The 25,230-nt window shown below is 35.1% G+C and overlaps 1 protein-coding gene and 1 pseudogene across 2 annotated transcripts in view; both read left to right on the top strand.

Moving 5' to 3' along the window:
• Positions 1 to 25,230, top strand: part of GRIA4 (glutamate ionotropic receptor AMPA type subunit 4) — a 529,194-nt gene that overhangs the window by 84,589 nt on the left and 419,375 nt on the right. The window lies entirely within an intron of this gene.
• Positions 18,038 to 19,233, top strand: LOC102989504 (60 kDa heat shock protein, mitochondrial-like; annotated as a pseudogene).

Here is a 25,230-nt window from a genome sequence, read left to right as displayed (position 1 = left end):
TAAATTTTGGAGATTAATCCTTTGTCAGTTGCTTCATTTGCAACTATTTTCTCCCATTCTGAGGGTTGTCTTTTGGTCTTGTTTATGGTTTCCTTTGCTGTGCAAAAGCTTTTAAATTTCATTAGGTCCCATACAAATGTGATTTTAAATTAAAGCTATTCTTTATTTCAAAGCAGAACCTATCCATTACATGTTGATCAAAAATTCACTTCGATTATTGGAGAGAGTACGTGTGTTCATATGAATATGAAACAAGGTTTATTTAAAGTATTGGCTAACACTTTCAGCAAGTGTAAGGCAAACATAATATTTAACCTCCTTGAATGCAATTAAACAGTGTGGATAAATCATTGATTAAGATTACACTTTATTTAACCTCTTCTACATGAAAAGTGTTAATTATTGGATTTGTAACACCAGAAAATGAGTAAGAATAAATTAATAAGCATAATACACATTCAAACCTGATACTATCAAACTTTAAAGTGACTTCCCCTAAAGTTAGGTGTGTGACTTAAAACTGTAAAATTTTTTATTTTTTGCTGTAGAGGAAATATGTGACCACAGTAATATATATTAATATTTTCTCAAGGCACTTTTATTCTAACACACTTTCTTCTAGTCATTGAAGAAACGTTAACTTATAGCTATCTACAGCTTCAAAGACAAACCAGAATAAGTTCAAATTAAATAAAAATAAAATGAAACAATTGAAAACAAAATTTAATATTCAGGTCATTCAGAAGATTCTGAAGTAATACAGGAAAATACAAAGGTAAACTGATAAATATAATTGTAAGATATTTAACTATACACACATATATATATATAACTAAAAAACCAAATAAAATAAAAATATTATTAATAAAGATAATAGGAATACCAAAGAATGGGAAACATATAACTAATGGCTGATGGAAACAGGAATAGAAAGAAATTCATACAATAAAAATATTTTTTTAAGTATTAACAAATCACAGTAATGATACTAACATGTATAGCTTTTAAAATTTTTATTGATATATAATTAACATATAGCATTATGTAAGTTTAAGGTATACAATGCAATTTAATATATTTATATATTGCAATATGATCACCACCATAGAATTAGCTAAAACCTGTATCATGTCTCATAATTATAACTTCTTTTCTGTAGTGGGAACAACTAAGATATAGTCTCTTAGCAACTTTGAAATGTATAATACAGTATTGTTGTCTGTAATCACTATTCTGTGCATTACAGCTCCAGAACTTATTTATCTACTAGTTGCTAGTTTGTACCCTTAAACAACATCTTCCCAATTATCCCACCCTCCGTCCTTTGTAACCATCATTCTACTCTCTGTTTTTATGAATTTAGTTTCTTAGATTCCTCATATAAGTGATATCATACAGTATTGTTTTTCTTTGTCTGACTTATCTCACTTAATGTAATGCTCTCAAGGTCCAACCATATTGTTGTGCATGTTGCAGGATTTCTTTCTTTTTCATGGTTGAATAATATTCCTCTGTGTGTGTGTGTGTGTGTGTGTGTGTATGTGTGTGTATAATACTAGCATATCTCATTTTATTGCTCTTCACTTAATTGTGCTTCTTGATATTGCATTTTTTTCCACACTAAACAACAAATTTTCAATGTAGACGAAACAGCCTTATATTGGAAGGAGATACCTTCTAAGACTTTCAAAGGTAGAGAAGACTTTAAAGCTTCAAAGGACAGACTGATTCTCTTGTTAGAGTCTAACTTCAACTTTAAGTTGAAGCCAGTGCTCATTTATCATTCCCAAAATCCTAGGCCCCTTCAGAATTATGCTGAATCTACTCTGCCTATGCTCTATAAATGGAACAACAGAGCCTGGATGACAGCACATCAGTTTACGGCATGGTTTACTGAATAGTTTAAGCCCACTCTTGAGACCTACTGCCCAGAAAAAAAATTCCTTTCAAAATATTACTGCTCATTGACAATGCATCTTGCCACCCCAAAGTTCTGATGGAGAGGTATAGTGAGATTCATGTTGTTTTCATGCCTGCTAACATAGCATCCGTTCTGCAGCCCATGGATCAAGGAGTAATTTTGCCTTTCAAGTCTTATTATCGTTAGTGATTCCTCTAATGGATCTGGGCAAAGTAAATTGAAACCCCTTTGGAAAGGATTCACAATTCTAGATGCCATTAAGAACATTAATATTCATGGGAAGAGGTCAAAATATTAACATATACAGGAGTTTGAAAGAAGTTGATTCTAACCCTCATGGATGGCTTTGAGGGATTCAAGACTTCAGTGGAGGAAGTAACTGCATATGTGGTGGAAATAGCAAGAGAGCTAGAATTAGAAGTGGAGACTGAAGATGTGACAGAATGAATTGCTGCAATCTCATGATAAAACTTTAACAGATGAAGAGTTGATTCTTATGGATGAGCAAAGAAAGTGATTTCTTGAGATGGAATCTACTTCTGGTGAAGACACTGTGAAGATTGTTGAAATGATAACAAAGGGTTTAGAATATTACATAAACTTAGCTGATGAAATAGCAGGAGGACTTGAGAGGATCTACTCTAATTTTGAAAGTTCTATTGTGGGTAAAATGCTAGCAAACAGCATTGCATGCTACAGAGAAATTGTTTGTGAAAGGAATAGTCAATTGATGCAGCAAACTTCAGTGTTGTTTTATTTTAAGAAAGTACCACAGCCACCCCAACCTTCAGCAACCACCACCGATCAGTTAGCAGCCATCAGCATCAAGGCAAGATCCTCCACCAGCAAAAACATTAGCACTCACTGGAGGCTCAGGTGATGGTTAGCACTTCTTAGCATTAAACCATTTTACATTGAGGTATGTGCATTGTTTTTTTAGATATAATGCTGTTGCTCACTTAATAAACTACAATATAGTGTAAAGATAACTTTTATCTGCACTCAGAAACCAAAAAATTTGCATGACTTTCTTTGTTGTGATATTCACTTTATTGCAGGGGTCTGGAACCAAACCAGCAATATCTCCAAGGTTTGCCTGTATATCCAGAAATGGAATTGCTAGATCAAATGGTAGTTCTATTTTTATTTCTTGAGGAACCTTCATATTGCTTTCCATAGTGGCTGTACAAGTTACATTCCCACCAATAGTAAACATCTCCACATCCTCGCCAACACTTGTTATCTCTTGTCTACTTGATGATAGCCATTTTAACAGATGTGCAGTGATACCTCATTGATTTTTTATTTGTGTTTACCTGATGACTAGTGATGTCAAGCATTTTCTAATGTACATGTTGGCTATTTGGATGTCTTTTTTGGAGAATATCTAGTTCCTCTGCTCATTTTTTAAACAGATTTTTTTAATCAAATTATATGAGTTCATTATATATTTTTGGATGTTAACCCCAATTCAATATGGTTGGCAAATATTTTCTCCCATTCCACACTTGCCTTTTCATTTTGTTAATTGTTTCTTTTGCTGTGCAGAAGCTTTTTAGTTTGATGTAGTCCCACTTGTTGATTTTTGTTTTTATGCTTCCAGTGTCTTATCTAAAAAATCTTTGCCAAGACTAATGTCAAGGAGCTGTTCCCTATGTTTTCTTCTAGGAGTTTTATCCTATTAGGTCTTATGTTTAAGTCTTTAATCCACTTTGAGTAAATTTTTCAGAGTGAGGTAAGAGAGGGGTCCAATTTCTTCTTCATGTGGTTATCAAGTTTTTACACCATTTGTTGGAGACTATTCTTTCCTCATTGAGTGTTCTTGGCTCCCTTGTCAAATATTAGTTGACTGAAAATGGGGAGTTTGTTTCTGTGCTCTTGATTCTATTCCATTGGTCTATGTGTCTATTTTTATGTCAGTACCATACTGTTCTAATTTATTACTATAGCTTTGTAATACAGTATGAAATCAGAAAATGTGATGTCTCCAGCTTTGTTTTTCTTTTTCATGATTGCTTTGGCTATTTGGAGTCTTTTGTGGATACATACAAATTTTAGGACAGCTCTTTTTCTATTTCTGTGAAAAATGTCACTGGAATTTTGACAGGGATTGCATTGAATCTATAGATGGCTTTGCGTATTATGTACATTTTAACAATATTAATTCTTCTGATCCATGAACCCAGCAATCTTTCCATTTATGTGTGTCTTCTTCAGTTTTTTTCATCAAAGTCTTATAGTTTTCATTGTACAAATCTTATACAACCTTGGTCAAATTTATTCCTAAGTATTTTATTGTTTTTGATGCTACTATGAATGTGATAGTTTTCTTTATTTACTTTTCAGCTGTTTTGTTGTTTATGTATGGTTGTTAGTGCAACTGATTTCTGTATGTTGATTTTATACATAGTACTGATACATTTATACATTTATACTGATAGCCTAATGGAGGTTTCTTTGTAGGTTACAATCAATCCCTGGCTGCTTCTAGAATTTTTCTTTATCTTTGATTTTTGATAGTTTCCGTACAATGTGTCTTGGAGAAGGTCTTTTTGCATTGAAATAATAGGGTGATCTATCAGCTTCATGAACTTGGATGTCCAATTCTCTCCCAGGTTTGGGAAGTTCTCAGCTATTATTTCTTTAAGTAAACTTTCTAACCCCTTTGCCCTGTCTTCTCCTTCTGGACTCTGATAATTCTTTGTGCTTTTTATGGAATCCTATAGATCACATAGACTTTCTTTGTTCTTTTTCATTCTTTTTTCTTTGTTCTCTTCTAAGTGAGTTATTTCAACATCTATGTCCTCTAACTCATTTATTATATCTTCATTTGTCCTGTTCTACTGCAGATGCTCTTTATTGTATATTTTACTTCATTCATGGAATTTTTAAGCTTCAGAATTTCTGTTTAGTTCTTTTTTATGATTTCTGTTCTTTTCGTAAATATCTCATTTTAATTATGTACTTTTTTCATGATTTCATTGAAATGTCTTTCTGAGTTTTCTTGTAACTTGTTGAGTTTCTTTAAAAACAGCTATTTTTAGTTATTTATGAATTAGATCATGAACCTCCATGACCTTGAGCTCAGTTATTGGAGAATCATTTTTATCTTTTATAATAACATTCCGTTGATTTTTGATGTTCTTTGTAGTTTTACATTGATGCTTTCATATTTGACATAGCAGACACCTCCTTAAATCTTTGCTAGTGTCCTTCAGCTGGGTTATTCTGTTCACTGGTGCTGTATCTTTTCCAATATGAGAGCCCAAGGAAAAAAATCTGCGCTTTTCTCTGCCTTTGTATAGGTACATTCTACTCTTCTTGCTCCCTCTTGTGGCAGAATTCTTAAGCTTTGATGTCTTTTCTGGTTCTTACAACTCACCAACTGCTACTGGAAACCTTTCTTTTGTTTTTCAAAAGGTGGCACCATAGCTGAAATGTGTGGTTTCTCCCTTGCCCACAGACCCTGGCCTGTTTTCTGAGTGTATTTCCTGTCTGCTGTAGCTCACTCTTCCCTCTGCACTTTGGAACATGCACAAGAAGCTGCCTCAGTGTGGTGGGTGGTGTGTGTTTACCACTTGTGGCATTGGGGGTGCCTGCAGACCTAGTAGGGAGATGCTCAGGTGAGGTACTCCCAGAAACTCACAGGTGAGCTTCCTGATGAAGTCTGCAGTGCAGTCTGCAGGAACTGCATCCCTTTAATCCCTTTGATGTCGTTATCTTCCTCTTTCTTGATCAGCTCCCTCTTCCCAGTCATGGAGATCCTGCCTCAGTACTCTGGGTGCTGCTGGAGAGAAATGGGTTACTGTTGTCCTTTTCCCTTGCAAGAAGGGTGGCCACTGACTGATAGGTCATCCCCATGTGGTGTTGCATGGGATGGGGGGGTGGGAGTGGGGACAGCACTGTTAAAGTTCTTACCATCTTCACTGCATTCTATAACTCATATACATTTTTTTCTCCAATGGTGTGCTAGAATTTCCCCTTAAGAGGCTGGACTTCTACAGTTTCTCTCTCATTTGTGGGTATCTTACCAGGTCAGCACTCTCCAGGTCTTTTCCTGACCTTGGTAACAGGGGTGAGGCAGGTTGGCTACTTTGCCAGTTCCACAGCCTGAACAGTCTGTCTGCCTGGTTTGGATGCACAAATGGGCAAGATTTCTCCTAGGTCCCTCGTCATGTAATGTTGGATCCCACAACTCCCAGAAAATGTGCTTTTGTTCATGGAAGGGCGTCTAATCCTTGACTGAAAAGGGAAAAAAAATAGAAACATCTTACATCATCATGATGCTGATATCAGTCATACATAATGTTTGAGGTATGCCAGCCATTGTTCTAAACATTTTGCATATATTAATGCATTTAGTCCTATAAGATATGTGATATTATCGCCATTTAAAGTTAAGGAAACTGAAGAACAGATAGGATAAATGACTTGCCCAGTGTTGGCAGGGATTCTTATCCACATCTAATCTTGTATTTAAAATAAGGACAATCAAACTACACATGGAAGATGCAATAGAACAGAGAGACTTATGAATAAATATCAATTAAATAGTAATTTGTTATTGTTCTCTTGGAGAAGAATTTAATATTAAAACAAAATGATTTTATCCGACTTTCTGATTCATAATGTCATTTCTTATAATTTATTCCAAAGAAATAATTCAAAAATTAAGTAATTAAAAAGTTCTGCACAAAGACATTACAACATGTTTGCACAGGGAGCTGAGTAGGCAGGGCTGTGTAGTTGCAGTAATTCCTAAAAAAAGCAAAAAACAAAAAAACTCAAAAATTGATAAATTGTTAAATAGATTGGAGATGTCATTGTAATGAAACTTATATTTCCATTAAAATGATATGTTTCAGGGATTTCCCTGGTGGTCCAGTGGTAAAGGATCTGCCATACAATGCAGGGGAAGCAGGTTCGATCCCTGGTCAGGGAGCTAAGATCCCTCATGTTGCAGGGCAACTAAGCCTGTGTGTCACAACTACGGAGCCCGTGGGCCTCAACTAGAGCCCGTGTACCACAAACTACAAAGGCCACGTGCTCTGGAGCCTGCACGCCACAACTATAGAGTCCAAGCACACTTGAGCCCATGCACCACAACTAGAGAGAAGCCCGTGCACTATAACGAAGAGCCCATGTGACACAATGAAAGATCCCGCATGCCTCAAAGAAGATCCCATGTGCTGCAGCTAAGACCCGATTCAGCCAAAAATACAAATAAAATAAATAAATAATAAAGACAATTTTAAAATGATAGGTTTCAAAAATATAAAGCAGTACTGAGAAGTATTTGTGAAATAACATTAAGTGAAAGGACAAAATAGAATTTTTTTTGGAGCATAGTTGATTCAGAATGTTGTGTTAGTTTCAGGTGTACAGCAAAGTGAATCTGTTATACATATACATATCCACTCTTTTTTTTTTAGATTCTTTTCCCATATAGGCCATTACAGAGCATTAAGTAGAGTTCCCTGTGCTATGCAGTAGTTCCTTATTAGTTATCTATTTTATACATAGTAGTGTGTATATGTCAATCCCAATCTTCCAATTTATCCCTCCCCCCACCACCACTTATCACCTGTTAACCATAGTTTGTTTTCTACATCTGTAACTCTATTTCTGTTTTGTAGATAATTTCATTTGTACCCTTTTTCTCAGATTCCACATATAAGCAATATCATATGATATTTGGCTTTCTCTGAATGACTTACTTCACTCAGAGTAACAATCTCTAGGTCCATCCATATTGCTGCAAATGGCATTATTTTGTTCTTTTTTAAGGCTGAGTAATATTCCATTGTATATATGTACCACATTTTCTTTTTTTCTTTTTTAACATCTTTATTGGAGTATAATTGCTTTATAATTGTGTGTAGGTTTCTGCTTTATAACAAAGTGAATCAGTTATACATATACATATATCCCCATATCTCTTCCCCCTTGTGTCTCCCTCTAGAGAGACACACCCCTAGGTGGTCACAAAGCACTGAGCTAATCTCCCTGTGCTATGTGGCTGCTTCCCACTAGCTATCTATTTTACATTTGGTAGTGTTTATATGTCCATGCCACTCTCTCACTTTGTCACAGCTCACCCTTCCCCATCCCTATATCCTCAAGTCCATTCTTTAGTAGGTCTAGTAGGTCTAGTAGATCTTTATTCCCATCTTACCTGTAGGTTCTTCATGACCTTTTTTTTTTTTTAGATTCCATATATATGTGTTAGCATATGGTATTTGTTTTTCTCTTTCTGACTTACTGCACTCTGTATGACAGACCCTAGGTCCATCCACCTCACTACAAATAACTCAATTTCATTTCATTTTATGGCTGAGTAATACCACATTTTCTTTATCCATTCCTCTGTTGATGGACATTTAGTTTGTGTCCATGTCCTGGCTATTGTAAATAGTTCTGCAGTGAACATTGAGGTGCATGTATCTTTTTGAATTATAGTTTTATTTGAATATATGCACAGGAGTGGGATTGCTGGATCATATGGTAGCTCTATTTTTAGATTTTTAAGGAACTTCCATAATGTTCTCCACAGTAGCTGTACCAGTTTACGTTCCCACCAACAGTGTAGGAGGGTTCCCTTTTCTGCACACCCTCTCCACCACTGATTGTTAGTATATTTTTTAATGAAGGCCATTCTGAAGGGGGTGAGGTGATACCTAATTGTGGTTTTGATTTGCATTTCCCTAATAATTAGAGATGTTGAGCATCTTTTCATGTACTTTTAACCATCTGTAGGTCTTCTTCGGAGAAATGTCTATTTAGATTCTCTGCCTATTTTTTGATTTTCTTGTTTTTTTTTTTTTTGATATTGAGATGCATGAGCTATTTGTATATTTTGGAGATCAATCCCTTGTTGGTTGCTTTGTTTGCAAATATTTTCTCCCATTCTGAAGGTTGTCTTTTCTTTTTGTTTATGGTTTCCTTTTCTGTGCAAAAGCTTTTAAGTTTAATTAGGTCCCATTTTTTTATTTTTGTTTTTATTTTCATTACTCTAGGAGGTGGATCAAAAAAAGATCTTGCTGCGATTTATGTCAGAGAGTGTTCTGTGAATGTTTTCCTCTTAAATTTTTATAGTATCCAGCCTTACATTTAGGTCTTTAATCCATTTTGAGTTTACTTTTGTGTCTGGTGTTAGGGAGTATACTAATTTCATTCTTTTACATGTAACTGTCCAGTTTTCCCAGCACCACTTATCGAAGAGACTGTCTTTTCTTCATTGTATATTCTTGCCTCCTTTGTCATAGATTAGGTGACCGTATGTGCATGGGTTTATCTCTGGACTTTCTTTTTTTTTTTTAGATTCCATATATATGTGTTAGCATATGGTATTTGTTTTTCTCTTTCTGACTTACTGCACTCTGTATGACAGACCCTAGGTCCATCCACCTCACTACAAATAACTCAATTTCATTTCATTTTATGGCTGAGTAATACCACATTTTCTTTATCCATTCCTCTGTTGATGGACATTTAGTTTGTGTCCATGTCCTGGCTATTGTAAATAGTTCTGCAGTGAACATTGAGGTGCATGTATCTTTTTGAATTATAGTTTTATTTGAATATATGCACAGGAGTGGGATTGCTGGATCATATGGTAGCTCTATTTTTAGATTTTTAAGGAACTTCCATAATGTTCTCCACAGTAGCTGTACCAGTTTACGTTCCCACCAACAGTGTAGGAGGGTTCCCTTTTCTGCACACCCTCTCCACCACTGATTGTTAGTATATTTTTTAATGAAGGCCATTCTGAAGGGGGTGAGGTGATACCTAATTGTGGTTTTGATTTGCATTTCCCTAATAATTAGAGATGTTGAGCATCTTTTCATGTACTTTTAACCATCTGTAGGTCTTCTTCGGAGAAATGTCTATTTAGATTCTCTGCCTATTTTTTGATTTTCTTGTTTTTTTTTTTTGATATTGAGATGCATGAGCTATTTGTATATTTTGGAGATCAATCCCTTGTTGGTTGCTTTGTTTGCAAATATTTTCTCCCATTCTGAAGGTTGTCTTTTCTTCATTGTATATTCTTGCCTCCTTTGTCATAGATTAGGTGACCGTATGTGCATGGGTTTATCTCTGGACTTTCTTTTTCCATTGATCTATATTTCTGTTTTTGTGCCAGTACCATATTTTCTTGATTACTGTAGCTTTGTAGTATAGTCTGAAGTCAAGGAGTCTGATTCCTCCAGCTGTGTTTTTTTTCTCAACATTGTTTTGGCTATTCATGGACTTTTGTGTTTCCATACAAATTGTAAAATTTTTTGTTCTAATTCTGTGAGAAATGCCATAGGTAATTTGATAGGGATTGCATTGAATCTGTAGACTGCTTTAGGTAGTATAATCATTTACAATATTGATTCTTCCAATCCAAGAACATGGTATATCTCTCTATCTGTTTGTGTCATCTTTTATTTCTTTCATCAGTATCTTATAGTTTTCTGAATACAGGTCTTTTGCCTCCTTAGGTAGGTTTATGCCCAGGGGTTTTATTATTTTTGTTGTGACAGTAAAGGGGATTGTTTCCTTAATTTCTCTTTCTGTTCTTTCATTTTTAGTGTATAGGAATACAAAAGATTTCTGTGTATTAATTTTGTTTACTGCAACTTTAACAAATTCATTGATTAGCTCTAGTAGTGGCATCTGTAGGGTTTCCTATGTATATGTCATCTGCAAACAGTGACAGATTTACATCTTCTTTTTCAATTTGGATTTTTTTTTTCTTCTCTGATTGCCATGGCTAGGACTTCCAATACCATGCTGAATAACAGTGGCAAGAGTGGACATCCTTGTCTTGTTCCTGCTGTAGAGGAAGTGCTTGCAGTTTTTCACCATTGAGAATCATGTTTGCTGTGGATTTGTCATATATGGCCTTTATTATGTTAAGGAAGATTCCCTTTATGCCTTCTTTATGGAGAGTTTTTACCATAAATGTTGTTGAATTGTCAAAAGCTTTTTCTGCATCTATTAAAATAATCATACAGTTTTCATTCTTCAATTTGTCAATGTAGTGTATCACACTGATTGATTTGCCAATATTGAAGAATTCTGTTATCCCTCAGATAAACCCCACTTGATCATGCTGTATGATCCTTTTAACGTGTTGTTGGAATCAGTTTGCTAGTATTTTGTTGAGAATTTTGCATCTATGTTCATTGGTGATATTGGCCTGTGATTTTCTTTATTGTGATAACTTTGTCTGGTTTTGGTATCAGGGTGATGGTGGCCTTGTAGAATGATCTTGGGAGTGTTCCTTCCACTGCAATTTTTTGGAAGATTTTCAAGAGGGTAGGTGTGAACTCTTCTCTAAATGTTTGATAGAGTTTGCCTGTGAAGCCATCTGGTCCTGGACTTTTGTTTGTGGAAAGATTTTTAATCACAGTTTCAATTTCAGTAATTGTGAAATTATTGAATTTACAGTGATTGTGTTCATGTATTCTATTTCTTCCTGGTTCAGTCTTGGAAGGTTTAATGTTTCTCAGAATTTGTCAATTTCTTCTAGTCTGTCCATTATTTTGGCATATGGTTGCTTGTAGTAATGTCTTATAATCCTTGTATATCTGTGGTGTCAGTTATAACTCCTGCTTTTTCATTTCTAATCTTTGATTTGAGTCCTCTCCCTTTTATTCCTTGAAGAGTCTTGCTAAAGATTTATTAGTTTGGTTTATCTTCTAAAAGAACCAGCTTTTAGTTTCATTGATCTTTGCTTTCCTTTTTTTCTTCTCTATTTCATTTATTTCTGTTCTGATCTTTATGATTTCTTTCCTTCTACTAACTTTGTGGTTTGTTTTTTCTTCTTTCTCTAGTTGCTTTTAGGTGTAATGATAGGTTGTTTAATAGAGATTTTTCTTTTCTCTTGAGGTAGGATTGTATTCTTATAAGCTTCCCTCTTAGAACTGCTTTTGCTGTGTCACATAGGTCACATTGGGTTTTTGTCACCATTTGTCTCTAGGTATTTTTTTTTATTTCCTCTTTGATTTCTTAAGTGATCAATTGATTATTTAGTAACATATTTTTTAGCCTCCATGTGTTTGTGCTTTTAACTCTTTTTTTCCTGTAACTGATTTGTAATTTCATAGTGTTGTGGTCAGAAAAGATGCTTGATATGATTTCAATTTTCTTAAATTTACCCAGGCATGATTTGTAATCCAAGATATGATTATCCTGGAGAATATTCCATGTGCACTTGAGAAGAAAGTGTATTCTGTTGCTTTCAGATGGAATGTCCTATAATTATCAATTAAGTCTATCTGGTCTAATGTGTCATTTAAGTATTCTGTTTCCTTATTAGTTTTCTGTCTGGATGATCTGTCCATTAGTATAAGTGGGGTGTTAAAGTTCCCCACTATTTTTCTGTTACTGTTGATTTCCCCTTTTATGACTGTTAGAATTTGCCTTTGTATTGAAGTGCTCACTATGTTGGGTGCATCTATATTTACAATTGTTATATTTTCTTCTTGGATTGATCCCTTGATCATTATGTAGTGTCCTTCCTTGTCTCTTGTAACAGTCTTTATTTTAAAGTCTATTTTATCTGATATGAGTATTGCATGGAGTATCTATTTCCATCCACTCACTTTCAGTCTGTATGTGTCCCTAGGTCTGAAGTGGGTCTCTAGTAGATAGCATATATAAGAGTCTTGTTGTTGTATCCTTTCAGCCAGTCTGTGTCTTTTGGTTGGAGCATTTAATCCATTTACATTTAAGACAGTCATCAATATGTATGTTCCTATTGACATTTTCTTAATTGTTTTGGGTTTTTTCTGTAGATCTTTTTTCTTCCCTTCCTCTTTTGTTCTCTTCTCCTGTGTTTCTAGCCTAGGGACGTTCCTTTAGCACTTGTTTTAAAGCTGGTTTGGTGGTGCTGAATTCTCTTAGCTTTTGCTTGTCTCTAAAGCTTGTGATTTCTCCATCAAATCTAAATGAGAGCCTTGCTGCGTAAATTATTCTTGGTTGTAGGTTTTTCCCTTTCAATATATCCTGCCACTCCTTCTGGCTTGTAGAGTTTCTTCTTTAAAAACAGCTGATAACCTTATGGGGATTCCCTTGTATCTTATTTGTTGTTTTTCCCTTGCTGCTTTTAATATTTTCCTTTGTATTTAATTTTTGGTAGTTTGATTAATTTGTGTCTCAGCATGTTCCTTGTTGGGTTTATCCTGTATGGGACTCTCCGCACTTCCTGGATGTAGATGACTATTTCCTTTCCCATGCTAGGGAAGTTTCCTAATGTAATCCCTTCAAATATTCTCTCAGTCCCTTTCTCTTTCTCTTCTTCCTCTGGGACCCCTATAATTCTAATGTTGATACATTATTCTTGTCCCAGAGGTCTCTGAGATTATTCTCATTTCTTTTCATGCTTTTTTCTTTATTCTGTTCCATGGCAGTGATTTCCACCATTCTATCTTCCAGCTTACTTAGCCTTTCTTCTGCCTCAGTTATTCTGCTATTGATTCCTTCCAGTGTATTTTCATTTCAGTTATTGTATTGTTTATCACTGTTTGTTCTTAGTTCTTCTAGGTCCTTGTTAAACATTTCTTGTATCTTCTGGATCCATGCCTCCATTCTTTATCAGAGATCTTGGATCATCTTTACTATCATTGCTCTGAATTCTTTTTCAGGTAGATTGCTTGTCTCCTCTTCATTTTGTTGTTCTTATAGGTTTTTACCTTGCTCCTTCTTCTGCAGCATATTTCTTTGTTGTCTTACTTCGTCTGCTGTGTTTGTGGTCTCCTTTCCACAGGCTGCAGGGTTGTAGTTCCTCTTGCTTCTGGTGTCTGCCCCTGGTGGGTGAGGTTGGTCCCAGGGATTGTGTAGGCCCCCTGGCAGGAGGGACTGGGGCCTGCCCTCTGGTGGGTGGAGCTGAGTCTTGTCCCTCTGGTGAGCAGGGCCATGTCAAGCGGTGTGTCTGTGAGCTTAGCATGACTTTAGCCAGCTTGTCTGCTGATGGGTGGGGCTGTGTTCCTATGTTTCTGGTTGTTTGACCTGAAGTGTTCTAGCACTGGAACTTGCAGGCAGTTGGTTGCATCTGGGTCATAGTGCCAAGATGGGGACCTCCAGGAGAGCTCACTCTGATTAATATTCTCTGAGGCCGGGAATTCCCTGGCAGTCCAGTGGCCAGGACTCAGTGCTCCCCCTTGGGAGCTCAGGTTCAGCCCCCAGCAGGGGAACCTAGATGCCACAAGCTTTGTGGCACAGCCAAAACAAAACATTCAAACAGACAAACAAAAACCAAGACAAAACAATAAAAACAAAAACAAGACAAAAACAAAGTAAATAATGAAAAAAACCCCAAAAACAAAAACAAACAATAAAAACAAAACAAAAACAAAAAACAGAAAAACCCAAACAAAAAAGCAAAGAAAACAACAACAACCAAAAAACCTCCCCAAATCACCCCCCCAAAACAAAAAATAATATAAAAATAAAGAAATAAAAAATATATTTTAAAAATGTAAGAAATAAAAATAATAAATAAGTTTAAAAATTCCCTGGGTCCTCTGCTATCAGTGTCCTTGCTCCCACACAGCCAACCCCTACCTCCCCTGGAGGCCCTCCAAGACCTCTTAGTAGGTCTCTGGACCCGCTGTGGGCACTGTTGGGACAGCTCAGACTCTGACCTGGCCCTACTTTCATGTACATGTGCCCACAAAGTCTACAGTTGCTAAAGCTAGACAAATCTCAGTTGTGGAAGCACCCATTGTCCATTCAGGTGTTCTGCAGTTGCTGGGTTTACCAAGCTGATCACAGGGGTTTAATCTGTAGCATGTGCAGGTGCAGTGAGAGATTTCAGTTCTTCTTCCTTAGTCACACAGCCCCTGGGGCTCAGCTTTGGTTTTCGTCCCACTTCTGCATGTGGGTCATCCTCAGGTGTCTGCTCCCCACCCAGGAGAGATGGGGTGAAGGAAGGGACTTGGGGCATGATGGTCCATTTTGATGGGATGTGGCATGCAGCTACTGACTGGGTCACTCTTGTTCGCTTAGGTGGGGGGCAAGAGGCGGTGACTGACTGGGCCACAAGTGCTTGCTTTGGTGGGAGTCACTCCCATTGCCCATGGAGCAGGGTCTGGTGTGTGAGGAGAGAAGCCTTGATGGTGGCCCTGCCCTTCATGCACCACTCAGAACTGACACCTTCCATTTCAGTCCGTGCTTCCTCCAGGAGCATTCCTGGCTGTGGGGCCCCTTACTCCCATCCCCTCAGGCTGTCTCCACACAGCCAACAGCAGTCCTCTCCTTGGGTCTGCTCTCCGAACTCCACATTACAGTACCCAACCCCCGCCAGCATTGGCGGACCCCTGTCTCAGGCTGGGGTGCCCAAAACTGTGGCACGGACTGTCCGTCAAAATCTTTCTCTGTCCTACCTGCCACAGGCCAGCTGCTACAATTTCCTCTGATAGCCTCCAAAGCTTCCCTCCATCTCAGCTGATTGAGCTGCCAGTGAGGGGGCCTCTCCAGTTGTGTTAACCTCTCATCTCCTTCAGCTCCTCCACCAGAGGTGCGGATCCAATCCTGTTTCCTCTTTTCTTTTTCTTCCTTTTCTCTCTTTTGTCCTACCCAGTTACACGAGGATCTTTTCTTGTCCTATTAGGTTTCTGAGGTCCTCTGCTAGTTCTCAGCAGGTGGTCTGTGTGAATTGTTCCACTTGTAGATGAATTCTTGATGTACTTGTGGGGAGAAGTGAACCCCAGGTCCTCCTATTCTGCCATTTGACCCAAACTCTGCATGACTCTTCCAGAGTACCATTTTTAAGTGTACTCTTCTTAGAACTATTTTAAACCTATGTGTACCAAAAAATAAATACTGGTAAACAGAGATAATAGTTATTCCATAATGGAGACAAAATGATAGATTATTTTTAAATGTTCCTTTTAAACATTTTACATTTCTGAAAAAATAAATTCACTTTTTGATGCACTTACAAACATAAAAGAAAATTAAGACTATGGCTTTATTTTTAATTTTCAAAATTATCAAACCCATTACCTTCTGCCTTTTCTGCATTAGATTCCAAAGTCTATTGGGATGTATAAAGAATGAGCAGTTTCTTGTGAATTTTTATAGGATTAATCTATTATACTTCATCTAATATTTTAGTCATAGTACATTCAAGTGCTGACAATGCTTTTCTGTAAGAAATAAAATAAAGTAAAATTACTAGTACTTAATTGACTTTGCACAAATACTCAAAAAAGTAAAGAGGAAGACCAAAAACTTCACTGATGTTTTATAATTATAAATATATCTTTGTTATCTAATTTATTTCAAAAGCTTACAGATATCTCCAGCTCTGTAAATATAATAAATACTTATTCAATACAACTTAACATGTAATACTTGTTTAAAAGGACACGTTTACTTTCTTCATTCAGTGAGGGTCTATAATACACAACACTGTCTGGCAGCCACCAAAGAAATAATTCTTTCCCCATAAGTTTTTATTAATCAATTTATAACCTAATTATTTAATTCCAATTGCAGGGAATGCTAATAAAAATTATAGGTTCTATGAGAGCTTGCAAAATGTTTGCTAAATTTAGGGATCAGGGAAGATATCCTCAAGATAGTGACTGATCTGAGTAATGAAAAGTGACTAAGATGTCACTAGGTGAGTGAATAGTGGTTAAGTGCAGAGGAACATTTCAGGCTGAGGGAGTAGGGGGCAAAGGCCCCACAGAAAGAAAAATGGCCAGTGCAGTCAAAGTCCACAGGGAAGTGGCTGTATAGGCCAGAAGATGGAAGACTTGTTAGGCCTAGCTAGGAACTTGGTCTTCATCTTAATGTAGAAGCTTCTGAAGGACTTCGAAAGAAAATGAACAAATTTACATTTTTAAAAGGTCACCCTGGATCTGGTGTAGAGAAAGGATTGAAGGAAGATATGGGTGATTGCTGGGAGTTTCTTAAGTAGTCTAAGAAAGATATGAATGGGTAGAGAAAACCCCTTTAACAACTGCAACAAAGAAGATTAAATATTTTGGAATAAGCTTAAAAAGAAATATGTGCTACCTCTATAAGGAAAACTTTAAAACATACCTGAAAGATGTAAAAGTATACTTGAACAAGTAAAGAGACAGTCCCCTCTTCCTGTATGAGACTATTCAACATTATAAAGATGTCAGTTCTCCCTTAATTAACTTATAAAATTAACTCAATCTTAATCAAAATATTAGCAGGCTTTTTTATGGTGTAGAAAATAATAATAAAGTTAATAATAAAGTTCATATGGAAAAACAAACATACAAGAAGAGGCAGGAAAAAACTGAAAAAGAAAATCTATGAGAGGATATTAGCCCTACCAGATAGAAAGCTATAAAGATATACTTCAAAGTAGCTGTAATTAAAATAGTGTGGTACTGGCACATGAATAGATAAAGAGAACAGAGGAACAGAATGGAAAACCCAGAAGTAGATTCAAATACATAAGAAAGCTTATTATATGATCAAGGTAATCTGTGGGGCATCAATGAGGCAAAGGTGGACTTTTTAAATTAATGGTTGTAGAACAACTGAGTGGCCATTAGGAAAAAAATAAAATTTGATAAATATCACACACCATATACCAAAATAAACTCCAAATAGATCAGGAATGTAAATATAAAAAATGAAAACAAGAACTAGAAGAACACTGGGATGAATTTCTCTTTATCCTCACAATAGGAAAATATTTTCTATTTCACAAACTCTAGAGGAAATGAAAGAAAACATTGATAAATTTGACTACGTGAAAGTGAAAGTTTAAAAAAGAAGCTAAGACAATAACATAAACAATATCACAGACAATTTATTAACTGGAAGAAAACATTTGCAATGTGTAACACAAGAGCCAATATCCTTAATACATAAAGAACTCTTAAAACTGAAGAAAAAGGGATCAAAAACCCAATGGCAAAATAAGAAAAAGACCTAAGCAGACATTCACGGAGACAGAAAAAGCATATTTGTTAAAAATATTACCAATGGAAAAAATATGTATATTGCCAATGATACAAATGAAAAGACTGTAGGCCCACCACCACTGCTGCCCTACTGATATACTCTATTATCAAAGACGTCTTAAAGAAGATTAGCAAAGGTGTTAAGCCAGTGAAAATCAGAAGAGGTGTAATGTTACCTATAGGTGCTGTAATTGCTGAACTCAAGAAGCAGTCTAAACTTGTACCAACTCTTTAAGAAATTGCTGATTGCTAAGATTTCTGCAAAAAAAGAAATTGGCAATATAATTTCCAATGCAATGAAAAAGATTGGAATAAATGGTGTAGTCATGTTAAAGGATAAAAAAACCCTGAATGATGAACTAGAATTTAAGTTGAAGTTTAAGTTTATATTTCTTCACATTTTGTATACATCAAAAGATCAGAAATGTGTATTTCAGGATGCCTGTATTCTACTGAGTGAAAAGAAAGTGTCTAGTCTATTATACTGGCCCTTGAAATTGCCAATGTTCATTGTAGCCCTTGATAATAATTGCTGAAGATGTTGATGGAGAGGCTCTAAATATGCTCCGTTTGAATAGGCTAAAAGCTGGTCTTCAGATTGTAGCAGTCAAAGCTCCAGGTGTTTGTGACAATAGAGAAAAACCTGCTTTAAAACATGGCTATTGCTACTGGTGGCTAAGTGTTCAGAGAAGAGAGATTGACCCTAAATCATGATGATGATGATTTTCAGACTCATGACTTAGGAAAAGTTGGAGAGGCTATTATGACCAAAGGTGAAGTTCTGCTCTTAAAAGGAAAAAGTTAACAGTCTCAAATTGAAAAACATATTCAAGAAATCAATTAGCAGTCAGATATCATAACTAAAGAATATGAAAAGGAAAAACTGAGTGGACTCTGGCAAAATTTTCAGTAGAATAGCTGTGCTGAAGGTTAATTAAACAAGTTATGCTGCAGTGAATGAAAAAAAATTTACAGATGCCCTTGATGTTCCATGAGTTGCTGTTAAACAAAGCGTTGTTCTGGGAGGGGGTTGTGTTCTGCTTTGCTACATTTCAGGCTTAGACTCACTAATTGCAGCTAATGAAGATTTTTTTTAATGATATAGAAATTATTAAAATAACACTCAAAATTCTTGTAGTGATCATTGTTAAGAATGTAGATGTTGAAAGATTATTGATAATTGAGAAAATTATGCTAAATTCCTCAGAAGTTGGTTATGATGCTATGCTTGGAGCTTTTGTGAATATGTGGAAAAGGGAATTATTGATCCAACTAAGGTTGTATGAACTTCTTTATTGGATGCTAAAGAAGAGAAAGATCCTGGAAATCAGTGGAATGGGTGGGATAGGGGGTGATAACTTCTAATTCCAGAACAGTTCTTCACCATTACTAAATGAACTATAACAGGATGCTTGAGACAATGTTTCTCACCAATAATTTCAGAGAAGTCAGTTGAAGAACATGAAGAAAAGGCTGTCTGATATTTAAGAAACTCACTATAATCCTCAATTACTAGTTTCAGTTGACAATATATAATGATTTTCATTGTCCATGCTTATAGATAATTTATTTTGTATTTTTAAATAAAAAGTCATTTGTACAATCATGAAAAGAAAGGATATGTGAAAGAGTACCTATAGTATGTGATCCTTTATGTAAGAAAGAAAGGGCAATGAAAAAAACACATTTATCCACTAATCTCTTCCAAAGAAATATCAGAAAGATAAATCAGAAACTAATGAGATCGGTTACCAATATAAGGAGGGTAGGAATGGAAATGAAAGAATGTAAAAGGAATGATACTTCTTTAAGTATACTTTTCTGTGTACCACTGTCTTATAGGATGTACCCTCAAATAAAAATATATGATAAAACCAGGATGTAGGGGGAGACCAAAATGGAATACAAAAAATAATAATACTACAAAAATACTTAACTATGTTAGAAATGAATGGCATAACCATACTTGAAGGGGATAGAGAAAAGAATAATTCACTTAGTAATTTGCGGAAACAATATTTTGATTTTATACCATACACAAATATATACTAATGTCGGCTTAAAAAATATTTACAACCTAAAAGTTGAGAGTTAGTTATGTTCTATTTGGTGGGAATTTTTAGGACTTCAAGCCTAGGAGGCAGCATCTCAAGTAACCCTGAGAGAACCTCTTCAAGGAGGCCAGGAGGGAAGTCAGATTATATATTATAAACGTTTTGCAACAAAGGGCAAGTAGTCTGAATGTCAAAAGATTATTGTTAATTAAAGAAAACTAGATATCTCAAGTTAAGGAATTTAGTGCTTTCCTATATATGGGAAGATGCAAGAGTCTGTGCTCACTGAAATAATTCCTCATGATATGTATCTCAGCTACCTGGGGCCACTATTCTGTATTTTGACATCCTGAGTTTCCTCAGGGCTCACCAGCTCACAGTTCGCAGTGGCTGCAATCGCTGATGACTGTGACATCATTTGTTTACTGATATGGCAGTCAGTATTCCATTTATCAGCCACATTATTAAGCAAACTCAATTAATTTATTTATTTGAATATCATAAATATCAATATAGTGAATCATTGCTAAAGCATACAGATTATTGTCAAAGTATACACAATACACCTCTGACCTGTGTAACTCAAATTTATTCACCTAATTTGGTTCAAAACAACATTCTAAAAATAAAATTATGAAGAGAAGAAAAATTATTCCTTCATGTGTTACAGCATAATTGTGTTTTAGTCCAAACTTTTTCTCATTATATAGAACTTGATTTATATGGATTTCATCTATGCATTCCCTTTGGGGAAAAAAAACTGAAAATGAACAAAATAGCAACCACTCTGAAAATGTCAATAAAATACTCTTCTTTAACTCAGAACACTATTTCTATGAGAGCGACTTTAAGAAGATATTACAAGGATGGTGATATAGGAAAGAGAGGTTATTTCATGAAATAAATATTGATTAAGCATGTTCCATACATTATAGGCAATTTTGCTGATATAATCTTTTTAAGATGTGGCATCAGTCCTTCAGGGTTGGGAAATATATCATCCTTGAGACTCAATTCTATTCTGGCTCAGCAATTTACTAAAGCTGTACTATTGGACAAGTTTCAAACCTCTCTAAACTGCTGTTTCACCCTCGTAAAATGGGGATACCACAACACTTATTTTGAAAACTTGTGAGAATTAAATGTAAAATATTCTAAAAATAATTGGCTGGAAATAAATGTCAGTGTTTCTTTCCTTTACCCTTTATTACAGCATTTTTTGGGAAGATTCAGCTTTAAAATACATGGATGTTATAGGTTATAAATTCTTATATATGTAAAGAATTGTTATCATGAATAATTAGAAAAATGGCTTCAATTTACTCTTATTTATCAAGAAAGCCAATCTCTTCAAATGAATACACATATTGGTTGGTGCATCTCTGTGGCCAACATCTCATACTAGGACACTGGAAAGTATTGGTGGATTTTTTTCCCGTATAATAAAGAACTGGTGTATCTAATTCATGTTAAGCTGTCCAAGAGATTTATATGTAGAATGTCTAGATAGAAAAAGTAAAATCTTCAGATAAGAAAGATAAACTAAAGGGAACTGAAAAGGTCTATAGGCATATTCCTATTCATGCTATGTCAGCCATTTAATTCACTAATTTTTTAATCTTATTTGGAATGAGAAAATATCATAGAAATGGAAATGCAAACTTCTTCCCATAGACATGAAGGTTTCAAAGTCAATTCATATTTGCTTCTCAATAAAAAGATTATCTCAGGGCTTCCCTGGTGGCGCAGTGGTTGAGAGTCCGCCTGCCGATGCAGGGGACGCGGGTTCGTGCCCCGGTCCAGGAAGATCCCACATGCCGCAGAGTGGCTGGGCCGGTGAGCCATGGCCACTGAGCCTGCGCGTCCGAAGCCTGTGCTCCACAATGGGAGAGGACACAGCAGTGAGAGGCCCACGTACCGCAAAAAAAAAAAAAAAAAATATTTCAAAACTTCAACCAGTCCTATTTTTGTGCATAATTTAAAAATCACATTACTTGTACCCTTTACCATAATTAGTGAATCTTTTTCATGCAGTCTTTTTTTTTTAACACTGAAAAAGCTTTGAGTGAATTACCTATGAATAAATCATTGCAGTCCAGATTTAAAAATACATTTGACTTCAGACCATTCCTCATAACTAGTGAATGCTCAAAAAATATGAAAACAGTGTTTAAAAAAGGCACTGGAAAAATGATTTCATAAACAGAAACCATATATTAAATTTAAATACAATTTAGAAAGGTAAATATTATTCAATATTTTTTTCTATATGATGAGATGTTTAATTTCATGATGGAGATATAAAAATAGTGTTTATCATTAGAAATCTAAGCAAAACTTTTCTACTAAATAACAGGTTACTATTGCAACATAGTACAGAAAAACATTCTGAATACATTTAATTGTGTACCTATGGACACATACACAAAGGAAATTTATAAAATGAAATTATTTGTTAAACTGATAGGATTATGGGAATTTTCAAATTTATCTCTAATCCTTTAATAAATTAAACCCATGATTAATTTACAAAAACACCATCATGAATTATATATTCCAATTTTAACTGCAAGTGTTTTTTCTTTCCTTAATGATCTGTGGGAACATAAGCTTTCAGTAAATTTTCAACTACCTGTTTCTCTATCTTGTATGAGAAGCTTTTAAAATTGGGTTTGTTGTTAAATTACTCAGGGAAAATAGTTCAGGAATTATTAATTAATATGTGCTAATTAAGAGCATAAAATATTTTAAAGATGCACAAACAGAAACCAGAATGGAAATTTAAAGTAGCTCGTGACCATTAAAGTAACAAAAGGACAATTTAACAATTATTAGCAACTGACCCAGAGGAACTGTAGTAGGTATAGCTGTCAGGAAAACAATTAACTTGTGCAGTGGCAGGCTTTAGAACTTGTATGGTACTTAGTGAGCACAGCTATGCTAAGCTAATTTTCTTTGTTATAATGATAATATAGAAACCACTAAACTTAGAAAGGCCTTTAGACAAAGTCTACATGATTTAGGTTTTACAAAATATGTTTTGAGCTTCTTTTATGTGAGAATTGTAGAAATTATATCTCAACTTCCAAATTCAAATTTACAGAAACATTATTTACAGGCTACATTTGATAAACTAAAATTAAATATTTTTTTTTTTAGGAATTGATCTCAATCTTATTTTTGTAATTTTTAAACTAAGAATTATAAAAATTAGTTGTGAAATACTTTAAATTCTAAAAAACTAAAAGAAACCAAATCAACATAAAATTGAGACTTAAAATTATTGGTGCAACTTTTATATATAAGATATTGTGCTGGAGAATATGTGTCACATAATTAGATTGTGTTCAATTTCTTAACATTTTAATGATCTGATACCACTTCTACATAACCTTGTTGACATTTCCCTATAATAAATGATGGACAAGTCCCCATAGTAGAATAATAATATGTCACAAATTAACAATGCCCTCAATCAACAATTGAGCCTGGTACCTAAATATTATTAGACCTAAGACTAGTATAATCTATTATAAAATAACATCAGTTGTCTTTCAAAATGTAATTGGTTAATATTTAGTAAACCCATCTTAATGGATGTATTTCCAAATAATTATTTTATTCAGATTCACCAGGAATCTGTATTGCTCAAACTAGACATGCCAAAGCAGATATTTATTGAACTGCAATGATAACATCTGCTTTAGAATGTAATACAGTTATACTGCACAGAATGACTCTGTGATCTTAAGCAAGTTGGAACAGACCCAGAAATCTGTGTGTGTGTGTGTGTGTGTGTGTGCATGTTTGTGTGTATTCTGACTGTTTCATTAGGTGTCTTTGAAAGCCTTCTATTAATAAAGAGTCTGGATTAGGTTTCCTAATGTCCACAAAATGATAACAGTCAAAGCATATGCTTTTCTGGTCTCAAATGCAATGGATTCACCATCAACCAACAACTCAGAACTTGCTGTCATCGAAGTCAGACTTGGTGACAATCACAGTCACAACTGATAGCTGTTCAATTCTTTTTTTTTTTAATCTGGCATACAGATATTATACCTTATGGAGAATTTCTAAACAGTGTGTTGTCAAATAAGTATAAGACTGATTTTTGGATTGAGGCGGGAAAACATCAATTACTTGTTTACTATGTTTCACCTTGGCACCCTGCAGAGCTGCCAACCATGACAATCAAAAGATGCTATAACTTACCATACTATTGCATCTATTCATTATATTTGTTGCAGGCATGTTGTTGAACGCGTTTTCTATTATATATCACTGTCTTCCCTATATGAAGTTCCATGTTTGAAACATATTTTAGAATTTAACACCAGAGAAATCTTTATTTCCATCCATGATCTGGCATGTTTTGTACCTGGAAGTAAGAATATGGAACTTTTTCTGTTTTGATGGCCAAGAAGCCTACAGGCAGATGTTTCACTCTAATTAATAGTCATTAGATTAGTATAAGAAATCTGATCAGGAAGATACCATTTACATCAAAATAAAAGTAATAGGAAGGCTGCACAGAAGATAGTGAATTTGAGCCAGGTCTGAGAATATGGAATATATTTGGATATTAGACAGGCATAAAGGACTCAATATAGCTCTGTTCTGGCTAGAATACAACAGGCTGCTATAACAAAAAGACCCAAACATTCCAAGATGAAGAAAAGAGAAGTCGTGACTCAATAGTGGGTTTTCAAGTTATGGGGAGAAGGGCTTTCCTCTACTTGGTGTTTGGGGACCCGGGATCCTTTTATTTTGTGGTGTTGGTATCCTACAAATCCATCCCTGTCATCTGCCATCAGCTAGCAGGAAAAAGTACAAAGTACACATAAGAGGTGAAATGTGTCAAGCTTGAAATTGGTTCATATCATTTCTACTGGATTTCCATTGAGAAAGACTTACTCGCTCAGCCACCAGTAACTGCAAGCAAGACCCAGAAATGTAGTGTAACTGAGTGCCAGGAAGAAGAAGTGAATAGATGCTAGTGGACTCTGCCACAAATATTAAAAATAATAAATTACATTTAAAATATAAATAGGCATAGTAACAAGCATAATTTTTTCTTAGACAATGTCTATAATTTCTCTGTAAATTTCTTATCCATTACAACTATTTATTTTTCCATATATGTAAAAATTTTGGCTGTATTCTCAAAGGTTTTGGTTCTACAAAAAATCCTAGATTGACGGGACACCAGCCTATATTATAGCACTTTTTTTTTTTTTTTTTTTTTTTTTTTTTTTTTTTTTTTTTTTGCGGTACGCGGGCCTCTCACTGCTGCGGCCTCTCCCGT

Source organism: Physeter macrocephalus, chromosome 16, assembly GCF_002837175.3.
Source record: "Physeter macrocephalus isolate SW-GA chromosome 16, ASM283717v5, whole genome shotgun sequence".
NCBI classification, from domain to species: domain Eukaryota; kingdom Metazoa; phylum Chordata; class Mammalia; order Artiodactyla; family Physeteridae; genus Physeter; species Physeter macrocephalus.
The sequence above is the reverse complement of the archived record's forward strand: the minus strand, read 5'-3'. Positions and strand labels throughout refer to the sequence as shown.